Consider the following 20557-nt stretch of genomic DNA (forward strand, 5'->3'; position numbering starts at 1 on the left):
GAGACGAACATGAAGTCCTCCAAAAACCATAGAGATGAGCCGGAAGTTCCAAGAAACGATAGAGACTAAGCGAAAGTTTTCCAGAAACCATGGAGATTAACCGGAAATTCCACAACACCATTGAGACGAACAAGAAGTCCTCAAAAACAATAGAGATGAACCGTTGTCGTACGGACGGCAGCCGGCGCGGGACAACAAGCCACAACGCGATTTCGTACGGGCGGCGACCGGTGCGGGACAGAAATCCGCAACGCTTGGTGGCATGGACGGCGGCAGGCGCGGGACAGAAAGCTGCCCTCGCCGCTGCCATCCTTCTCCGGCGCCGCCGCGGAGCCGCCTTCAGCTCTCCCCTCACTCACAGACACCGCCCCGCTCGCCGCTCGCTGCCGCCCCTCGCCCTTCCCCGTCTCGGTGGTTTTGGGGCCGCTCTGGCTCCTCCCGCCCCGTCTCGGTGGTTTTGCCGGGCGCTGGCTGGGGGCCTGCAGTACCGCCCTGTGTCCACAAGGCGGCAGCACTGCCGCCCACCACCGTCGGGGGCCGCCGCTCGCCTCGGGGCCGCGGGGCGGGGCCGGCGGCAAAAAAGAACGGGCGCCGTCCCCTGCGGAACGTCCTCGGTAGCAAATGCCCCGAAACATCCCGCGCGGAAAAGAACGCAAACAAAAAAAACCCTGCCTCTAACCCAACAAGAACCAAAAGAAAAAACCTTTTCTTTTAAACTGCATTTCAATGTATTTTGTTTTTATATTTTTAATATTTATATACACATTCATATTTATAATTCGGATTTAAAGGCTGACAGGGGAGGGAAGAGGGACGGTGGACAGAGGAGGGAGAGAGGAGGAAAGGAACGGAGCAGCGGGGCAGGGACAGGACAGGAAGGATCCGGGTTTGGGGGGGACAAGGAAACGGGGGAAAGAGAGATAACCGAGGGGAATACGGGCAGGAGCACGGAGAAGGAGGGAGAGGGACAGGAGTGGGATCCCTCCCAGCGCCCCGGCTCCGCCCCGGCGCCCCGCCCTGCCCGGGCTGCTGCGCTCGGCAGAGCTCGGCTCCGTTCGGCTGGACTCGGCTCCTCGGCCAGCTTCGGCTACTTTCGGCCACGCTCGGCTATTTCCGGCCGCATTCGCCTCCATTCGCCTCTTCGGCAAAGCTCGGCTCGCCTCGGCTGAACTCGGCAGAGCTCGGCTCCGCTCGCCTCCTCGGCCCCTTTCGGCCGCTTTCGCCCACGCTCGCCTAGTCCCGCCCGCACCCGCCTCCATTCGCCCATTCCCACAGCTCGGCTCCCTCCGCCCGGCCCCGGCTCCCTCCGGCTCACACATTTCCTCAGGGCACCTCATTCCACGGCACACAAACTGCAGCCCCTAAAGGCTTGCGGCTCTTCCAACACACACACTCCTAACTCAGCTCTGGGGACAGAGCTGATGGCCCCTTTAGGACAAGAATAGTTACATCTAAAAGCAATTCCCTCATTTTGCATCTCCTTTTAATTTAACCCCCCCCCCCCCAAAATCCCATCCATATCACAAGGAATGTGCAGTTCTGGTTCCCCCACCCTCAGTACCCTATTTGTACAAAGGACCTGGGTGCAGCACACACTCCGGATTCAACTCAATAAAGCCCAGCTTCAATAATCAGAACAACTGACATTTGTTTACAAATTAGGTATAATTTTGTACGGTGCTGCGTACCCTCGGAGCCGAGTCGAGGAAAAAGAGCTACAGCACTGGAACCTAAGTTTTAGCAGCCAAGTCATCTGTAACTTGTGCCATAAAGTAAACCAACGATAACTACATTATTATCTGCAGAAGTTCTCCACTGTGGGTTTCGGGTACAGCAGCACGTGCTTTACTCCCAGCAAAAGCTGCTCAGGTTGGGGGAGCCAGGAAGCCAAGTCTCTCTACTTTGTCTGAACACCATCTTCCAGGAAGGTACTGCTTCCTCTCTCCCAGGCTCCCTTCAACAAAGTGGCAAATACAGAATCCGGTGCCACAGGAGGCTCTTGGCTGACCTCCTTGTGGTTTTCAAACTGTTTAAAGCGAAACAAAAAGCATAAGAGAAAAACAGCGATGAGTATGAAACAAAAATCTCTTCAGCCACCTTTGTTTTGAGATGAGCCCTGAACTGAATCTCTGGAAACACTGGCATGCAGTCCTGCTAGAACAGAGCTGCCCAGCAGGTTCCCCAGGGGCGTCTGGAGTGTTCACACTGCTGAGCTTAGAAAAACTCACCAAACCCAGCCCAGGGGCCTGTGATCCTCCACCCACCTGGGGGAACTCCAGGTGCTGTAAACAGAGGCCACAGCGCACACCAGGCTCTGCTGTGCCCGGTGAGGAGTCTCTGTATGAGCCCTGAGCCCTGGTATCGCCTCCCAAACACCACAGAGACCTCTTGTGCCATCAGAGAAAAGCCCTGGAGCAAACATGTGTCCCCAGCAGGATCAACAAGAGATGCAGAATTACCTCCTCAATAAAAACGCTGTTTCTGATGGAAATGTAACCTCTGTCGACTGCGAGGATTTTATAGGAATACTGGCTCAAGAATTCAGCGACTTCAGGGACTCCATACCACAGGTTCCTGGGACTGCTTGGGCATCCAGAGTCTATAGTATCGGTTAAACTGGTAGAGCTGAGGATACTTAGCAGCTTTCAGGGACTCGGGATCTTTGTCACAGAGCTGGAGCGTCAAGCAGGGAGCAAGGGGTTCTCTCAGAGAGTGCAGGAGGTCAGTGAAAACAGCACCAAGGTCCTCCACGACATCTGCTCCTAGAAAAGCCAAATAAATTAAACTATTAACATGAGCACGGACACTGGGACAACCTTCCTTACTTTGGGCCTTGCCAGCAGCCCACAGAGCCTCATGGAGAAAAGAACTGAACAAGATCAAAAAGTGTTCCTAGTGAACTATACACGTGCTCCTGGCTGCTGAGGTGCCTGAAAAACCCTCCAGACATCATCAGCTCTTGCTGAAGCAAATAATCCACCTTTGCTGTGTTGTGCCAAAAACACAGCCGTCTCTTAACCGGGACGGACCCTGCCAGGCACCGCCTCAGAGAAGAACCGAGCTGTACTGGGGGCACACACCCAGCCAACGTGTACAAGTTAAGCAGAATTTTCTGTCAGAACTGGGACTTTCAGCACCCCCCAGGTGCTACTCGACTGCCACATACACACAGAGGGCTTCGTGAGGCGCTCTGGGGTTGGCCAGTCCTGCTCCAAGCTCTGCTGATGCCCCTGTGGTTTTAACGCTGTCCTCAAGGAGGTGGTAGAACCTCGCAGTATTTGCCCTTGGAGCTTAATTTCTGAAGTTTTCCTTGGGAAACGCATCCACTTCCTACTTAACAATGCAGTCCCCTCTCCCTGATCTCGGGAAGAGCTGCCCACAGGCACGAGAATCACCTTCCTCTCCTGATCGCCACGCTCTGCCCTTAAAACGCTGTGTTACTGAGGCCAACTACTTCCAGACCAAGACTGTCCATGCAGGGACAGTGCCCCTTTTCTTTAGAAGGTAACGTGAGGGAAGGTAACAGGACCTCGCAGCCAGCAAGAGGATGGGAGAAGAAGCTGTGCTATCAGCAAGTACCAGTGCTCCAAATGCAGGGAGCGCCATGCAGCCCCGTCTCTGCCAGGAAAGGCTCATGGAGCAGAAGAATGAGCACACGGGCTGCCTCTCAATCTCCTGGCAGGAAGCTTCTCTACTCCCCTTGTGCCTGGACACAAAGCTTTGGGCAGTAAGAAGGGAGAGGCACGGTGGCACCCGTTCAGGGACGAGCCAAGCTACGGCACACCCTGCCCTGGTTCAGTGCTGGGAACTGACGGTGAGCTGGCTACAAAAACCACAGGAAAGATCATGTTTGACCCCATGCAGCTTTTCTCTTAGAAATCACTTTAGACACTCTTCTTGTGACTAGCGCTCAGTGAATCCTACCGGGACAGAATGGGATGTGCTGCAGCAGCAACCCTGACCATGGCGTGGCTGTCCCTGCTACCTGCACGGACACAGCTTGGCCACGGAGAGAAAATCTTGTGCCAGGAATATTTACCAGTGCCAGGTGCTGGTAAGCACTGCTCAGGGTGCTGCTGGCACCTGGGATGGCTCAAAGCTCCATGGTTTGTGGCAACAGCCAAAAAGCACATGCCACTTCCTGAGGACCTCCACCTGTAGTATCCTGGGCAATTCAAAACCCACTATTCCCTTGTGCCTTTGTCTACCTGGAGTCATTCAGGGAAATGAAAATACACTAACTGAATTAAGAAGAGAAAACTGTTAAGATACATTATTCTTAGGCCTCTGATGGAGAATTGAAGCACCATCAATTGCCTTCCTTCCTGCTCCTTTAATTTGCAGAATGAGTGTCCATACAGACTTCTAATGAGGTTTAATTCATCTTCCTTAAAGGTAGCTTAGTTTAACTTCCTTCTATTCCTCCTCTAGACAACTTATGAATTACACTATTAAAGCACCCTGACTCAAAGGATTCTTGCACTGTGGGAACACTTCCTGCTCAGAGTTTTTCAACAGTTAAAATCTCTGTGCTATCTTTTATGCCAGATTTAGTCAACTAGCCTAAATGGGTCCACAAAAGACATCTGTATGGATGAATGCAATTAGGTAAAATCTTCTCCTTCTCCTACTCAACAGAGTTATAGGGCCTGCAACAACATGCTAATTCAAGTTAAGAATGATTCTAGTGACTTCACTGTAGTTTGATAAGTATTAAGGATTTGCCTAGCAATGTGCTTGTACTGATTTTAATAAACTTTTTTCATCACTAGAGGCAAATTCCAGGAGACATTTATTTTAATTTAACTAACTCTACCTGAAGACATACCTTTGGTTAAGTAACCAGTATCCTTCACAGAACTGACTTACCTAAAGTGAGGTACTCTTAAATTGCTGTAATACCCAAAAGGAATCTACACACTGCAAAATGCCTTCAAGAATAATTGTGTTTAATTGGTATGGAGAAAGTTATGGTTGTGTTCTGAAAAACCATTCTTCTGCTAAAGATGAGGGACAAGATGCACATTTAAATTACTATGACACGGTGTGAATGAGACAGGGTCACATATATCAAAGGAAAACTACATCATTTTATGTTGCTTTCCTGTTTTTCCACTGCTTAGGTTTACAAAACTGGCAACACAATGTGTTGTCAAATATGTTGAGAGCTAGTTTTGGAGAGTACTCGATCTGAAAATAAATTCTCTTTTTAGGTGGCAATTGACTTCCACTGTCCTTAGTTACAAAGAGGGTCCACAGGAGTGTAGAACTTTTGAGGTCTGTGCTGCAGAAGCATGGGCTATGTTGCAGTTACTGCTGAACCACGCTCTGCCCTTAAAACGCTGTGTTACTGAAGCCAACTACTTCCAGGACCAAGACTATGCAGGGACAGTGTCCCTTCTCTTTAGGGTCAGGGAAAAAGGGCAGAAGCACCTACAGAGCTTCAATGCCCCTCTTGAGCACAAAGCACCGTGAATCTGCACCTCCTTCTGCTTGCAGGGAAGATAATAAAATGCCTCAAGGTAAAAAATGATAAATGGTAAAAAATTATTGCAAGAGGGCAGAAATGATGCCACTTTCACTCCACTGCTAGAAACGACACATAAAACATTAAAAAAACCCTGTACCTGTTCCATTTTCAGACTGAAACAACAGCATATTCCTGGCTTCTAATGCAGCAGGGACAACAGCACTGAAGGGAAATGTTTGGATAATCACATCTTCATTCAAAGAGAACCCAATTTCTTCATCTAAGCCATCACTGCCCTCCATCAGAACAGCCAGCACATCCACGACATCTAATAAGTGAAGGAAAAAATGTAAGCAGAGGATCCAGACTAACTGGGAAAACAACAGAGGTAAAATGCAACATTCCAAGAACACAAAGTATCTTTTTAGTTTCCCCCAAAAAAACCAAAACCAAACCAAACAAACAAAAAACCCCACCAAAATGGAAACATTTTATACGGCCCCCTTGAGGACTTTCTTGGGTTGTTACTGATGTTTGGAGGGGTGTAAGGGCAGTTAACACTTGTGTTTGTGATGCTTTTGCTTGCTTTTGTAACTTTTCCTTTAGTATTTTAATAGTTTTAACTAAAAATGTTTGTGGCTTTGTTGGTATAGTAGTTATCTGTTTTAGTGTATTTTTTATAGTTTAATTAGTTTTTAATGTATTTAGTATACTTCTTGTAGAAGTATTACAATTTTGTAAAGCATACTGCTTTAATAATTAATTAATAATTTAATGATTTACGTATAAACGTATAAATATATATTTAACGTATAAATATATAAATATATTATGTATAAACTTAGGCACTCTAGTTTTTTTTTACTGCTGTTGTTGCTTTATTAATAAATGCTTTAAAAGTTTTTTGGTTTTTTTTTTTGCTTAATTTTTATATATGCTGGTAAATTTCTTGGGTCTTTTACTTTATCTATAGCTTGTTGAGTTAGTTGCATTGCCTTTTGACATTTTTTAGGTTTTAGCATAGCTTGTGCCTTAGTGCGAAAACATGGTCTTAAGCTTATCAATTTATCTATAGTTACTTTGTGAAGAGGATCTTTAGGCTGCTTTTGCATAGCTACAGCTTTATTAACTTCTGCTTGCTAGTGTGCACTAAATAAAAGTTTCTGATGCGGTGAGAAAATAAGTTTAGCAAGACTTTTAGAATTTTTTGGTAACAATATATTAGTACTCTAAATATAATTTAGTATTTGCTGAGTTGGTTTATTAGTTACTCTAAATTGACTCACTGTAGCTTGCAACTGTGACAACAATTTTTTAATCTAACGGTGTAATTTGAGCTGGTAACCTTTTGCTCGCTTGCTGCTGAAAAATTATAGGATAAGCTAAGTCGGCTGCTAGTTCTAAAGTTTGCTTATTCTCTTTGTTTAGTTTTTCTTTTGTTAGAGTTGCCTAAACTTCTTTTTGCTCTCTGGCCAGAGCCTTTGTTAGGTCAGACTTTGCCTTAGGGGGTGATTTACTGACAGACAAACTCTGACAAACCGGTGATCTCTGTTTGGGGGGGCTGGAGGAGCCGTGGGCTCACAACGCGACTCTGTTTCCGTGTCCTCAGGCACGGGTCGCAATGGAGGTAACTCCACTGTAGACACAGCAGGTGGCATGGAAATACTAGGTAATTAATTTTCTCTGCTATAACTTTTATTCTTCTCTAGTGTGACGTTGCTTGTGCAGCAGCTTTTTTTTCTGCCTGATGTTGTAATAACTCATTGTGAACTACCTTTTACAACTTTTTTAGCTTTTTGGCTGCCTTATCATAATCTAAAATGTCTTCTTATAGTTTATCTTTAAACTTACGCCACTTAGACAACTTATGTACTGTATGAGGATTTATAAAGAACCCCTTAGCATACCTATATGTTAATAACCTTGGCAGATCTTTATGTAAATCAATGTTTTTAATCTGCCTTTTCTGCAAGAATGCAGTAAATAAATCATATGCTGCTTGCCTCTCCATACCTCTATTGTCAGCGCTGTTGCAGCCCTCCGAGGTCGTCGGCAGCACGTATCGGCCAGGCTTGCCTCTGCAGTCACCTGGGGCACGGTGCACTCTATTTCAATTCAGCACTTTTGCCGTCCTGGCTGCATCAGGACCTGAACTCTTTTTCATCACTCCACCGTGGCGCCTATCACGTCGAGGTCACCATTTTTGGGGAAAAATAACGGGAGAAAAGCCCATTCTATAATGCCAACAAGTTTCAGTTTATTCTAAGTACGCATGTACAGTTATACCCGTTATAATGAAGCTCATGCATATTGCAAAACTTAGGCTCCTCATTGGTGTCTCTAGAACAGGTCAAGCTCGCCTTTGGGGCTTTCTCTGCTTGCTTTGTTTTCCCTTACACTTATCTCTTTGCTGACCGTTCTGCTGCTGGGAACCAGCTCACCCAAGGACGTGTGATATTGTTGCTACATCCGCTATTGCTGCACTCTGCAATTTTCAGCTACCGCTTCACTAACTGCAAGTAGTCATGGCCTCTCTCCCGAAGCCACTCATCCACAAAACTCTCCACACATCGATCCGAATTTTTGGGCACTTTTCCCTTTTTTTTTTTTTTTGCTTTTTCCCCATTTTTTGCCTTTCCCGCATTTTTGGGCTCCTAAACCGTTTCTTTGTGCGATTTTCCCACATTTTCTGATCTTTTTCCCACTTTTCGGCTCTTTCGCCGACTTTGGTCACTCCCCCCCAATTTCCGAGCTCCCCGATCCCATTTTCGCCCATTCTTCCCTAATTTTTGGGCTCTTTACCCATTTTTGGTCACTTCCCCCCCGTTTCCGCGTTCTCCCATCCCGATTCCGGGCTCCTTGTCCCGCTTTTTGGCTTTTTTTTCCCGTTTTTTACCTTTTTTTCCCCTTTTTCTGGACTCTCGCATGTCATATTTCCCGCGTCCGGTCCCTCATGGCGGCCGCGCACGCGCAGGAGCGACCACAGGGACGGTCCATAGAGATGAATGGGAGGTCCTCCAGGAGCATAGAGACGAGCCGGAAGTTCCATGAAACCATAGAGACGAACAGGAAAGTCCTCCAGAAACCATAGAGATGAACCGGAAGTTCCATAAGATCATAGAGACGAACATGAAGTCCTCCAAAAACCATAGAGATGAGCCGGAAGTTCCAAGAAACGATAGAGACTAAGCGGAAGTTTTCCAGAAACCATGGAGATTAACCGGAAATTCCACAACACCATTGAGACGAACAAGAAGTCCTCAAAAACAATAGAGATGAACCGTTGTCGTACGGACGGCAGCCGGCGCGGGACAACAAGCCACAACGCGATTTCGTACGGGCGGCGACCGGTGCGGGACAGAAATCCGCAACGCTTGGTGGCATGGACGGCGGCAGGCGCGGGACAGAAAGCTGCCCTCGCCGCTGCCATCCTTCTCCGGCGCCGCCGCGGAGCCGCCTTCAGCTCTCCCCTCACTCACAGACACCGCCCCGCTCGCCGCCGCCCCTCGCCCTTCCCGCCCCGTCTCGGTGGTTTTGGGGCCGCTCTGGCTCCTCCCGCCCCGTCTCGGTGGTTTTGCCGGGCGCTGGCTGGGGGCCTGCAGTACCGGCCTGTGTCCACAAGGCGGCAGCACTGCCGCCCGCCACCGTCGGGGGCCGCCGCTCGCCTCGGGGCCGCGGGGCGGGGCCGGCGGCAAAAAAGAACGGGCGCCGTCCCCTGCGGAACGTCCTCGGTAGCAAATGCCCCGAAACATCCCGCGCGGAAAAGAACGCAAACAAAAAAAACCCTGCCTCTAACCCAACAAGAACCAAAAGAAAAAACCTTTTCTTTTAAACTGCATTTCAATGTATTTTGTTTTTATATTTTTAATATTTATATACACATTCATATTTATAATTCGGATTTAAAGGCTGACAGGGGAGGGAAGAGGGACGGTGGACAGAGGAGGGAGAGAGGAGGAAAGGAACGGAGCAGCGGGGCAGGGACAGGACAGGAAGGATCCGGGTTTGGGGGGGACAAGGAAACGGGGGAAAGAGAGATAACCGAGGGGAATACGGGCAGGAGCATGGAGAAGGAGGGAGAGGGACAGGAGTGGGATCCCTCCCAGCGCCCCGGCTCCGCCCCGGCGCCCCGCCCTGCCCGGGATGCTGCGCTCGGCAGAGCTCGGCTCCGTTCGGCTGGACTCGGCTCCTCGGCCAGCTTCGGCTACTTTCGGCCACGCTCGGCTATTTCCGGCCGCATTCGCCTCCATTCGCCTCTTCGGCAAAGCTCGGCTCGCCTCGGCTGAACTCGGCAGAGCTCGGCTCCGCTCGCCTCCTCGGCCCCTTTCGGCCGCTTTCGCCCACGCTCGCCTAGTCCCGCCCGCGCCCGCCTCCATTCGCCCATTCCCACAGCTCGGCTCCCTCCGCCCGGCCCCGGCTCCCTCCGGCTCACACATTTCCTCAGGGCACCTCATTCCACGGCACACAAACTGCAGCCCCTAAAAGGCTTGCAGCTCTTTCAACACACACACTCGTAACTCAGCTCTCGGGACAGAGCTGATGGCCCCTTTAGGACAAGAATAGTTACATCTAAAAGCAATTCCCTCATTTTGCATCTCCTTTTAATTTAACCCCCCCCCCCCCAAAATCCCATCCATATCACAAGGAATGTGCAGTTCTGGTTCCCCCACCCTCAGTACCTTATTTGTACAAAGGACCTGGGTGCAGCACACACTCGGGATTCAACTGAATAAAGCCCAGCTTCAATAATCAGAACAACTGACATTTGTTTACAAATTAGGTATAATTTTGTACGGTGCTGCGTACCCTCGGAGCCGAGTCGAGGAAAAAGAGCTACAGCACTGGAACCTAAGTTTTAGCAGCCAAGTCATCTGTAACTTGTGCCATAAAGTAAACCAACGATAACTACATTATTATCTGCAGAAGTTCTCCACTGTGGGTTTCGGGTACAGCAGCACGTGCTTTACTCCCAGCAAAAGCTGCTCAGGTTGGGGGAGCCAGGAAGCCAAGTCTCTCTACTTTGTCTGAACACCATCTTCCAGGAAGGTACTGCTTCCTCTCTCCCAGGCTCCCTTCAACAAAGTGGCAAATACAGAATCCGGTGCCACAGGAGGCTCTTGGCTGACCTCCTTGTGGTTTTCAAACTGTTTAAAGCGAAACAAAAAGCATAAGAGAAAAACAGCGATGAGTATGAAACAAAAATCTCTTCAGCCACCTTTGTTTTGAGATGAGCCCTGAACTGAATCTCTGGAAACACTGGCATGCAGTCCTGCTAGAACAGAGCTGCCCAGCAGGTTCCCCAGGGGCGTCTGGAGTGTTCACACTGCTGAGCTTAGAAAAACTCACCAAACCCAGCCCAGGGGCCTGTGATCCTCCACCCACCTGGGGGAACTCCAGGTGCTGTAAACAGAGGCCACAGCGCACACCAGGCTCTGCTGTGCCCGGTGAGGAGTCTCTGTATGAGCCCTGAGCCCTGGTATCGCCTCCCAAACACCACAGAGACCTCTTGTGCCATCAGAGAAAAGCCCTGGAGCAAACATGTGTCCCCAGCAGGATCAACAAGAGATGCAGAATTACCTCCTCAATAAAAACGCTGTTTCTGATGGAAATGTAACCTCTGTCGACTGCGAGGATTTTATAGGAATACTGGCTCAAGAATTCAGCGACTTCAGGGACTCCATACCACAGGTTCCTGGGACTGCTTGGGCATCCAGAGTCTATAGTATCGGTTAAACTGGTAGAGCTGAGGATACTTAGCAGCTTTCAGGGACTCGGGATCTTTGTCACAGAGCTGGAGCGTCAAGCAGGGAGCAAGGGGTTCTCTCAGAGAGTGCAGGAGGTCAGTGAAAACAGCACCAAGGTCCTCCACGACATCTGCTCCTAGAAAAGCCAAATAAATTAAACTATTAACATGAGCACGGACACTGGGACAACCTTCCTTACTTTGGGCCTTGCCAGCAGCCCACAGAGCCTCATGGAGAAAAGAACTGAACAAGATCAAAAAGTGTTCCTAGTGAACTATACACGTGCTCCTGGCTGCTGAGGTGCCTGAAAAACCCTCCAGACATCATCAGCTCTTGCTGAAGCAAATAATCCACCTTTGCTGTGTTGTGCCAAAAACACAGCCGTCTCTTAACAGGGACGGACCCTGCCAGGCACCGCCTCAGAGAAGAACCGAGCTGTACTGGGGGCACACACCCAGCCAACGTGTACAAGTTAAGCAGAATTTTCTGTCAGAACTGGGACTTTCAGCACCCCCCAGGTGCTACTCGACTGCCACATACACACAGAGGGCTTCGTGAGGCGCTCTGGGGTTGGCCAGTCCTGCTCCAAGCTCTGCTGATGCCCCTGTGGTTTTAACGCTGTCCTCAAGGAGGTGGTAGAACCTCGCAGTATTTGCCCTTGGAGCTTAATTTCTGAAGTTTCCCTTGGGAAATGCATCCACTTCCTACTTAACAATGCAGTCCCCTCTCCCTGATCTCGGGAAGAGCTGCCCACAGGCACGAGAATCACCTTCCTCTCCTGATCGCCACGCTCTGCCCTTAAAACGCTGTGTTACTGAGGCCAACTACTTCCAGACCAAGACTGTCCATGCAGGGACAGTGTCCCTTCTCTTTAGGGTCAGGGAAAAAGGGCAGACGCACCTACAGAGCTTCAATGCCCCTCTTGAGCACAAAACACTGTGAATCTGCACCTCCTTCTGCTTGCAGGGAAGATAATAAAATGCCTCAAGGTAAAAAATGATAAATGGTAAAAAATTATTGCAAGAGGGCAGAAATGATGCCACTTTCACTCCACTGCTGGAAATTACACATAAAACATTAAAAAAACCCCTGTACCTGTTCCATTTTCAGACTAAAGCAACAGTATATTCCTGGCTGCTAATGCAGCAGGGACAACAGCACTGAAGTGAAATGTTTGGATAATCATATCTTCATTTTAAGAGAACCCAATTTCTTCATCTAAGCCATCACTGCCCTCCATCAGAACAGCCAGCACATCCACGACATCTAATAAGTGAAGGAAAAAATGTAAGCAGAGGATCCAGACTTACTGGGAAAATAACAGACGTAGAATGCAACATTCCAGGAACACAAGGTATCTTTCTAGTTCTCAAAAAAAAAAAAAACCAAACCAAAACCGAACAAAACAAACACAAAAAGCCCTCAAAAAAATAAATAAAACCAACAAAAAAAACCCAATCAAAAAACCCAAAGGCACATTTGTCAGGCAATACAATGTTAGGGGCAGCACAAAAATCACAGCTGTACTTCACTCTGGCTTTCAATGCTGCTTTCCAGCACAGGTTGCCCAGAGAAGGTGTGGCTGCCCCCGGATACCTAGAAGTGTCCAAGGCCAGGCTGGACAGGGCTTAGAGCATCCTGGGATGGTGGAAGGTGTCCCTGCCCATGGCAGGGGGTGGAACGGGACGAGCTTTAAAAAAAAGGAGCCTTCCCATCCAAACCCTTCTGCGATTCCATGATTCTATGAGCAGCCCCAGGCAGAAGGACTAGATTTCCATTGTGGTTCGAAAATGCTGTTGCAAGAGCACGAAGAGAGATTTCAAATACCGTTAAAGTGGCACAACCACATCAAAAATTACGTTTGGGGATAAAGTGGCAACTCTGCAATTCCAGCTTCTGATACCAAGGACACATGGAGGGCTGAATCCTGGAGGTCCTTACAGGATAGGATTTCTAGAGTTATCCATCCCCAGTTTGCTGCTTAGGGTTAGAAAACGTAGCCCCAAGTCTTGGAATTCTGTTCTTAGAGGGGTTACCACATACCATCAGCGTGAGAGACGGGGATGCTGATGTTTGATCCGAGTCCTGTAGCAACCTGGAGCACGCTGGCGTCCCGAACCAGGTCTGCTGCCTTGTCCGTGTAGGGGTAGGGCTTTGTCCTCAGCCTTCAGCAGGATCTGTCAGCAAAGGTGGAGAGAAAAGTAGAGTGCACCGGCTCCCAAGTGTGGGGGAACCATGTGCTGCTAAGGAAGACCACATGCTGAAAGTGGTTGGAAGCCGGGTAGGTTTTGGGAAGACAAATTCCATACTACTTCTGCAGGATTCTGTCTACAGTTCCTGCTCTACAAACCAAATACATGAAACGACAACAAACAAAAAAAAAACCACATTAAATTATCAACAACGAAATAATTATTTCTACCTCAATAACCCCATAATGCCTCAAACCATTCCAAGGAGGGCAGCAGGAGGGGCGGGCAAAGCCAGGGCCCTGCCGGGCTCCCCTCGCTGCTGCCATCCTTCTCTGGTGCTGCCGCCGAGCCGCCTTCAGCCCAAAACCCACCCAAAAATACCCCAAAATCGTCCTAAAAATACCCACAAAAAACCCACCCAAAAATACCCAAACCCTCCTAAAAATACTCAAAAAACTCACCATAAAATGCCCCAAAACAGCCCAAAACCCTCCCAAGAATACCCCAAAAAATCCACCCAAAAATACCCTAAAACCCACCAAAAAATACCCCAAAGCCCTCTCAAGAATACCCGAAAACCCTGCCAAAAAACCACCCTGAAACCCCAAATTAACCACTCTGAGCTCCCCATACCCCAAAATTTCCTCCCCAAACCCCAAAATTCCCCCCCAACCCCCAAAATTCACTTCTGGGTCTCGTCCTTGGTGTCCGGCGGCTGATGGGGCCCCCCCAGGCCCGAGGGCGGTGCCCCCAAACCCGGGGGGAGTTCGGGGTCCGAGTCGGGGTCGTCCTCATGAGCCACCAGCCTGGGGACCCAAAAACCGGGGGGAACCCCAAATCAGGGGGGGGACCCAAAATTGGGGGGGTTCCTGGGGGATTCTGGAAGGTTTTTAGGGCATCCCAGGAGGAATTTTGGGGTGTCAGGGGGTTTTTGGGGTCCCAGGAGGAATTTCAGGGATCCTAAAGGGAAATTTGGAGGTCCCAGGGGGTGTTTTGGGGCCCCAAAAGGAATTTTGGGCATCCCGGGGGGGGCTTTTGGAGTCCTGGGGAGAATTTTAGGGGTCTCAGGGGGTTTTTGGGAGAAACTTTGGGGGTTCTGAGTAGAATTTTGGGGGCCCCAGGGGTGGTTTTGGGGTTCCGAAGGGAATTTTGGGGGGTTCCAGGGGGATTTTTGGGGCTCCTGAAGGGAATTTTTGGGTTTCCGAGGCTGTTTTTGGGGCATCCCGCTGGGGTTTTTTGGGGGTCCCGGGAGTGTTTTTGGGGTCCCCCCCTCACCAGTCCATGGCCGGTTCCACTCCCCGGTTCCCGGTCAGTGCCAGCGCCTGCACCCTGCGGGACCGGGGGGCTCCCGGTTATTTTTGGGGGGGTCCCGGGGGGTTTTTTGGGGGTCCCGGAGAAATTTTAGGGGGCCCGCGTCCCCTCCGGCTGCTCCCGCCCGCCCTCCCCCGCTGTCCCCGGCCCTCCCCCGATGTCCCACCGGTGCCGCCGCCCTCACGCACGCCAAGCCCCGAATCCCATCTCCAGCAGCGCCTCCAGAGCCCGCCCGGACCCAGTCCCGGTCCCACCGCCGGCCGCCATCACGGCGGCGCCGGGCTCGCGTCACGTGGGGGACGGCGGCCGGCGAGGATCAGAAAGCACAAACCATTCTGGTACGGACGGCGACCGAAGAGGGACAAAAAGCCTCAAAGTGTTGCGGTATGGACGGCGGTCGGCGAGGGACAGAAAGCCCTCCCCTCACTCACAGACACCGCCCCGCTCGCCGCTCGCTCCCGCCCCTCGCCCTTCCCGCCCCGGCACCCAGCGGCGAAGGGCAGGGCGCGGGCTGGGGGGCTGCAGTACCGCCCTCTGTCCACAAGGCGGCAGCACTGCCACCCGCCACACCCGGGGGCCGCCGCTCTCCCGGAGGGGAGGCAGGCGGAAAAGAGCGGCGGCGATCGAGCCCCTTGGAAAAAAAATCCTTAGAAATAAATGGCCCAAAAAACCCCGCACAGAAATTAAAAGACCCTGCCTCGAACCAAATAACGCCCCCTCCGCCCCAAAAGCCCTTTCTTTTTAACCTATACATATTTCCACGTTGGTTTTGTTTATTTCTAGCTTTACGGCAGGGAGGCGGTGGGACAGCACGGGAGGGGACGGGACGGGCGCCCCGCGCGGCATGGCAGAGGCAGGGGCCGCGCCCAGGATGGCGGCCGCTGCAGGAGCCGGGCAGAGAGAGGCGAATCTGCCGATGCCGGTCGGCGCCTGCTCGAAATCCGACCGCCCGCGGAGCCACTGAGCCCACAGCCCGTGTGCACGGCAGTGGAACGGCCGCGGAAAATCCCGCCGGGCCACGCCGGCGTCAGGGTGGTGTTCAAGCAGAGCAGTCGACAGACACGGCTCCCGGATGTTCGCATCCTTTTCTTTGCGCCCTCTCGAGAAGGTCAAGCGAGCCCGCGCCAAGGCGTTCGCAAGAAGCCGGGCCGTGGGGACCTTGACGGAGAGAGGCGTTTTGCCGATGCCTGTCGGCTCCCGCCAAAAACCCGCACGGTCGCGGTGCTGCTGACCCCACAGCCCATATGCACGGCATCGGAACCGCCGCGGAAAATCCCGTCGGGGGGCGCCGGCGGTGCGGGCAATTCAGGCAGTGTAGAAAACAGACACGGGTCCTCGAATTTCAATGTCCTCCTTTTCGCGCCCTCTCGAGAAGGTCAAGCGAGTCCGCGCCAAGCCACTCCCAAGATGGCGGCCGCGGGCGGCGGGCTGCAGTACCGCTCTCTGCCCACACGGCGGCAGCACTGCACCGTCCCCTCCGGAAAAGCCTCGGCAGCGAATGCCCCGAAACATCCCGCGTGGACAAGAACGCCAACAAAAAAAAACCTGCCTCTGACCCGATAGGAACCGAAAGAAAAAGCCTTTCCTCTTAAACTGCATTTCAATCGATTTTATTTTTATATTTTTCATATTTACATTCACATTCGGATTTGTAATGGATATTGATGGAAATTTTTTTTTTATGATTTCTGACATTTATTCGTGTTCCATTTTGTTACATTTTATATTTTTATACATTGCTTACATATTTCTATAGTTAGATTTCTATATCTAAAAGGTTCATATTGCTTAAAATAAACCCCTGCCTCGATCCAAGTAAAAAACTTTTTTAAAAACCCTTTATTTAAGCTCCATTTAGATGTATCTCTATTTTTCGCATTTATATTCAAATTTATATTTTAAATGTAGATTGATGTATGGTGTTATTTATAGTCTATCTCTTCCTAATACTTATTTTTAATTCTATTTTATATTTTTATATACACACCAGTATACATTGATTATATATTTCCATATTTAGAATGATAACAAAATAAAATGCATATTAATATTTTTTCCATTAAAACCCTGCCTCTAAACAAATAAAAACAAAAAAGCCCTTTCTATAAAAGATGCTTGAATATTTATATTTTTTTTTCATCATTATAGTCACAGTTGAATTTTTACTTTATATTGATTTATAAATATATATCATATATATAATAAGGTAGCAAGATAGAATTTTAATAATAATTTATCTATTTCGTACATACCGCTAATACTTATATTTACTTACCTTTGAATTTTTATATAGATCTTAACGTATTTAGAATATATTTCTATACAAAGATTTCTAATTTCATTTTATTTCTATTTATAATTTTTATAATAAGATCCCTACCTACTACCAAATAGAAAAGAAAAATCCCCTTTATTTTAAGCTATATTTAAATATTTCTATATTTCTACTTTTGATTTTTACAAGTATTTATCTATTCTATCACAACATATTGAGGTACTATATTTCGATATATAATATTTATGACATGTAATGTGTTATAATAAGACACATACAGTAAAATGTGCATTATGTACTGTATTAATTCCTATTGTTTTATAATATTCATATATCCACATATATTAATTATACATTTCTATATGGATATTTATGTATATAATCGATATTTATATGTATATAAACATATAAAATACTCTACATCAAACAATATAATACCTAATAGTAATGGATAGCATTATTTATGTTACATGTTTAATTTGTTTTCCGTTTATATTTAAAATTGAAGTTTTATATTCCCATTTTCATATTTATGCATTTGTTTTGTTTCATTAGAGTTATAGTTAAAACACTGCAGTTATAATCTAATTCCTAAAAATAAAATGCCAAAACAAACAGCATCAAATTCCCACCAATACCGTCCAAAAAATTCAGAAAGGCTCCACCAGCCAACCAACTACCAGCAAAAATACCCGCACTACACTCCTTTCACTAGCAGCTCTTATCACGTCACAAAAACGAAACAACCGTTTTAAAAAAGACCGATAGAAACCCACACAGCAAATCACAAAAACCACTAAAAAGAAAAAAAAAAAAAAAAAAGCCAACTAACTTACCGTACTCCAACCCATACAAGAGACCCCCAACGTTTCTAAAAAAAATAATAACCAAAACTCTATCACTACACTAACTCATAAAGAGAACACAGTGCTCCATAAAATTAACTAAAAAGCCCCACCAAATAATTACAGCTATTAAAAAATCGGAACCACGAAGAAACAAAAAAATCACCACCCAAATAAAATAAATACCTAAAGAGATCCACCATGGAAATGCCCATGTTCCCAAAAATAAAACTAATAAAAAAACAACAACCAAATACATCAAGCTACAAAAAAAAAAAAATTATATTAACAACAACAAAATAAGTATTCCTAACTCAAGAAACAAATATTGCCTAAAACCATCAAAACACAAATACCACCTAGAAAAAAACACGTCGCCAAAAGAGAAACGTAACCACAAACAATATCTCCCAAGTTCTCTGCAACAATGAAACATACACGGCAATCAAATAAGCCAAATGAATGAAACCCCTATAATATAATAAATAAGAATGCACTCATCAATATTAAAAAAAAACTCACCGATTAACTCCAGGACACTCCCTCAAGCCCACCAAAACAAACACTATGCACTCGCGCTAATAAAAGCCTCCACAACCGAATTAAAAAACGACCCTCTACTTCATGCTACGACCCAGAAAAAACAGTGTAAACCTTTAGAAACACATCCTTTAAAAACATAAGAACCGATCAAAAAGAAAACCAACAACACTCAACCCAAAAAAAAAAACCTTGTCTCGAGCACCCGAAGCAAGAACCGTAACAACCAAGAAGCGCCCGGGGCCCCTTCTCCTACAGCGACGCCGATCAAAAGCCACCGATCCCAGGAGCTCCTCAGGAGCGCCTCAAAAGCAGCGCAGCGAGGGAGGCTGGAAGATGCGGAGCCGCGCTCCCGGCCCCGGGCGCAGCGCGGCTCCGGCAGGAAAGCGGTTCCTCCGGCAGGCAGAGGCGGCGCCGCGCCGGCAGACCCCCGCCCGCTGCCCCCGGCCCGGCGGGGCCGGCACCGGGCCCGGGGGGCCCCGGCGGCGCCCGAGCCCCGCGCCCGGAGCGGACGGAGCGGCGGCACCGGCCGGCACCGGCGCGGCGCCCGCGCCGCCTCCCCCGCCCGCCGGCCCGGCCAAAGCTCCGCTCGGCTCCGCACGGCTCGCACCGGCGCGGCTCCGGCGGGCCCGCGGCAGCCCAGCCGCGCCCAGCTCCCCTTCCGCCCCGGCCAGCCCCGGCACTGCCGGCAGGCCTCCGCGCCGGACCCTTCGCTGCCGGGCCGGGGGCAGAAGAAGCGCCCCGAATGCAGCGGCACAGCCCGATCCCCGCCCTGCCAGCGCTGCCACGGCTACAGCTCCCTTCCTCTGAAGCCCCGACACTGACGCCACGCTGCGGCGCTCACCTCACCCCAACAAGGGCACAGAAACGTGGGCTCCCCTTCAACTGCGTCCCCTAGAAGAGCAGAAAAGAAGCGGCTTGCCTCGAATGATAGCAAAAGGGGGTTTTTACCTCAATCCAGACCCCTTAAAAGGCGGGACCACAGGGCAGCACCACAAATTTCAAACTCAGGATGACGAAATTTCAAAGGGAAAGAAGAAAAGTCCCCACTACAAAGACGCACCGGCTCACCTGCTTGGCTGCTGCTTCTCGGCACAAAGGTTTGTCCCTCGGCTCCTCCTTTAAGCAATGCTCCACGTACCCAAGTGTGTATCCAGGGGATCCCCCGGACCCTGTCCAAAGCGCTCACCGTCCTTCCAGGAGACAGCCCCGGGAGCCCCCCATAAACTCCTCTCCTCCAGCAGCTCCGTGCAAAAGCCAGCGAAGGCAAACCCTCGCCCTAAAATAACCTCCCTCCTCCCTCCCCCCTCCTCCCCGGCAGGAGCCGCCCCTCCTCATCATCCTCACAGCTCACACCTGGGGCTGCTCTGAGCCCTCCTCATCCTCACAGCTCACACCTGGGGCTGCTCTGAGCCCTCCTCATCCTCACAGCTCACACCTGGGGCTGCTCTGAGCCCTCATCATCCTCACAGCTCACACCTGCCGCTGTTGCCGCCCTCCAACAGCGTCTCTCCGTCTCCAGCACACAGCCCACTTCTCACAGACACAGATTCATTGGAAATCTGCTATGGGTGTTGCCTTTTCTTAATCCATCTGGTTACACGATTAAAACACATATATGCATTGATGGTTATTGAGAGAAAGCTTTCCCCTGGAGAAAACAGTCCTTTTGCTGGCACACTTTGATACACCTTCGTGAAAAGCAGAATCAGCACCAACTCCTAAGACCCCTGCCGAGGAACCCAGCCCTGCCTGGGACACCCAAAGCAGCAGACCTCGAAAAAGGAGGGGAAAAGTCAAGCTTGGAGTGGAAAAAGAGGATAGAAGTACAGCAGCCTTTAAAAATGCCTGCACGGAGCAATAGTGGGAACCAGTCACATTTCTTCCTTCCTTGGTTTCTGTGATGACATAAATAGGAAGTAAGAAGACGTTAAACAAAAGGCAGAGCTAGGATTTGACAGGTCTTTATTTTGGCAGGCTGCATGGCAAACGCCTCTTCCGGGACTGCGACACGTTTGGGGGAATGGCAGAGAACGGAGGCAAAAGGTGCCGGGGAGACCTTCTGTTCCCTTCAGCCCCTTGCTCCGCTGGTTTCAGGGCACTCGCTTGGTTCGTTCCTAGAGAAAAACGATAGGGCATGATTTTCAAAACTACTGCCCGTCCCCAGTCAGAGTTTCCTA

The 20557-nt window shown here is 49.3% G+C and overlaps 2 long non-coding RNA genes across 10 annotated transcripts; both read right to left on the reverse strand.

Annotated features, from left to right (window-relative positions):
- Positions 1–704: 704 nt before the first annotated feature.
- LOC144246201 (uncharacterized) lies at positions 705–8467 on the reverse strand. 2 transcript variants are annotated; one of them, XR_013339854.1, is made up of 5 exons: positions 8367–8467; positions 7484–7650; positions 5628–5798; positions 2460–2762; positions 705–2026 (listed from the first exon to the last, which is right to left on the reverse strand). It is a non-coding gene; the product is annotated as an uncharacterized LOC144246201 (long non-coding RNA). The 2 variants fall into 2 exon arrangements; XR_013339855.1 differs by lacking the exon at positions 5628–5798 and having other exon boundaries at positions 1647–2026.
- Positions 8468–10234: 1767 nt separating this feature from the next.
- LOC144246202 (uncharacterized) lies at positions 10235–19671 on the reverse strand. Of its 8 annotated transcripts, none has more exons than XR_013339860.1 (6): positions 19449–19671; positions 14682–14735; positions 14093–14212; positions 13258–13391; positions 11048–11350; positions 10235–10614 (listed from the first exon to the last, which is right to left on the reverse strand). It is a non-coding gene; the product is annotated as an uncharacterized LOC144246202 (long non-coding RNA). The 8 variants fall into 8 exon arrangements; XR_013339861.1 differs by lacking the exon at positions 19449–19671 and adding an exon at positions 19222–19263; XR_013339859.1 differs by lacking the exon at positions 19449–19671 and adding an exon at positions 15049–15163.
- Positions 19672–20557: the final 886 nt, after the last annotated feature.

The sequence above is a fragment of the Lonchura striata genome, chromosome 4 (genome assembly GCF_046129695.1).
Source record: "Lonchura striata isolate bLonStr1 chromosome 4, bLonStr1.mat, whole genome shotgun sequence".
NCBI classification, from domain to species: domain Eukaryota; kingdom Metazoa; phylum Chordata; class Aves; order Passeriformes; family Estrildidae; genus Lonchura; species Lonchura striata.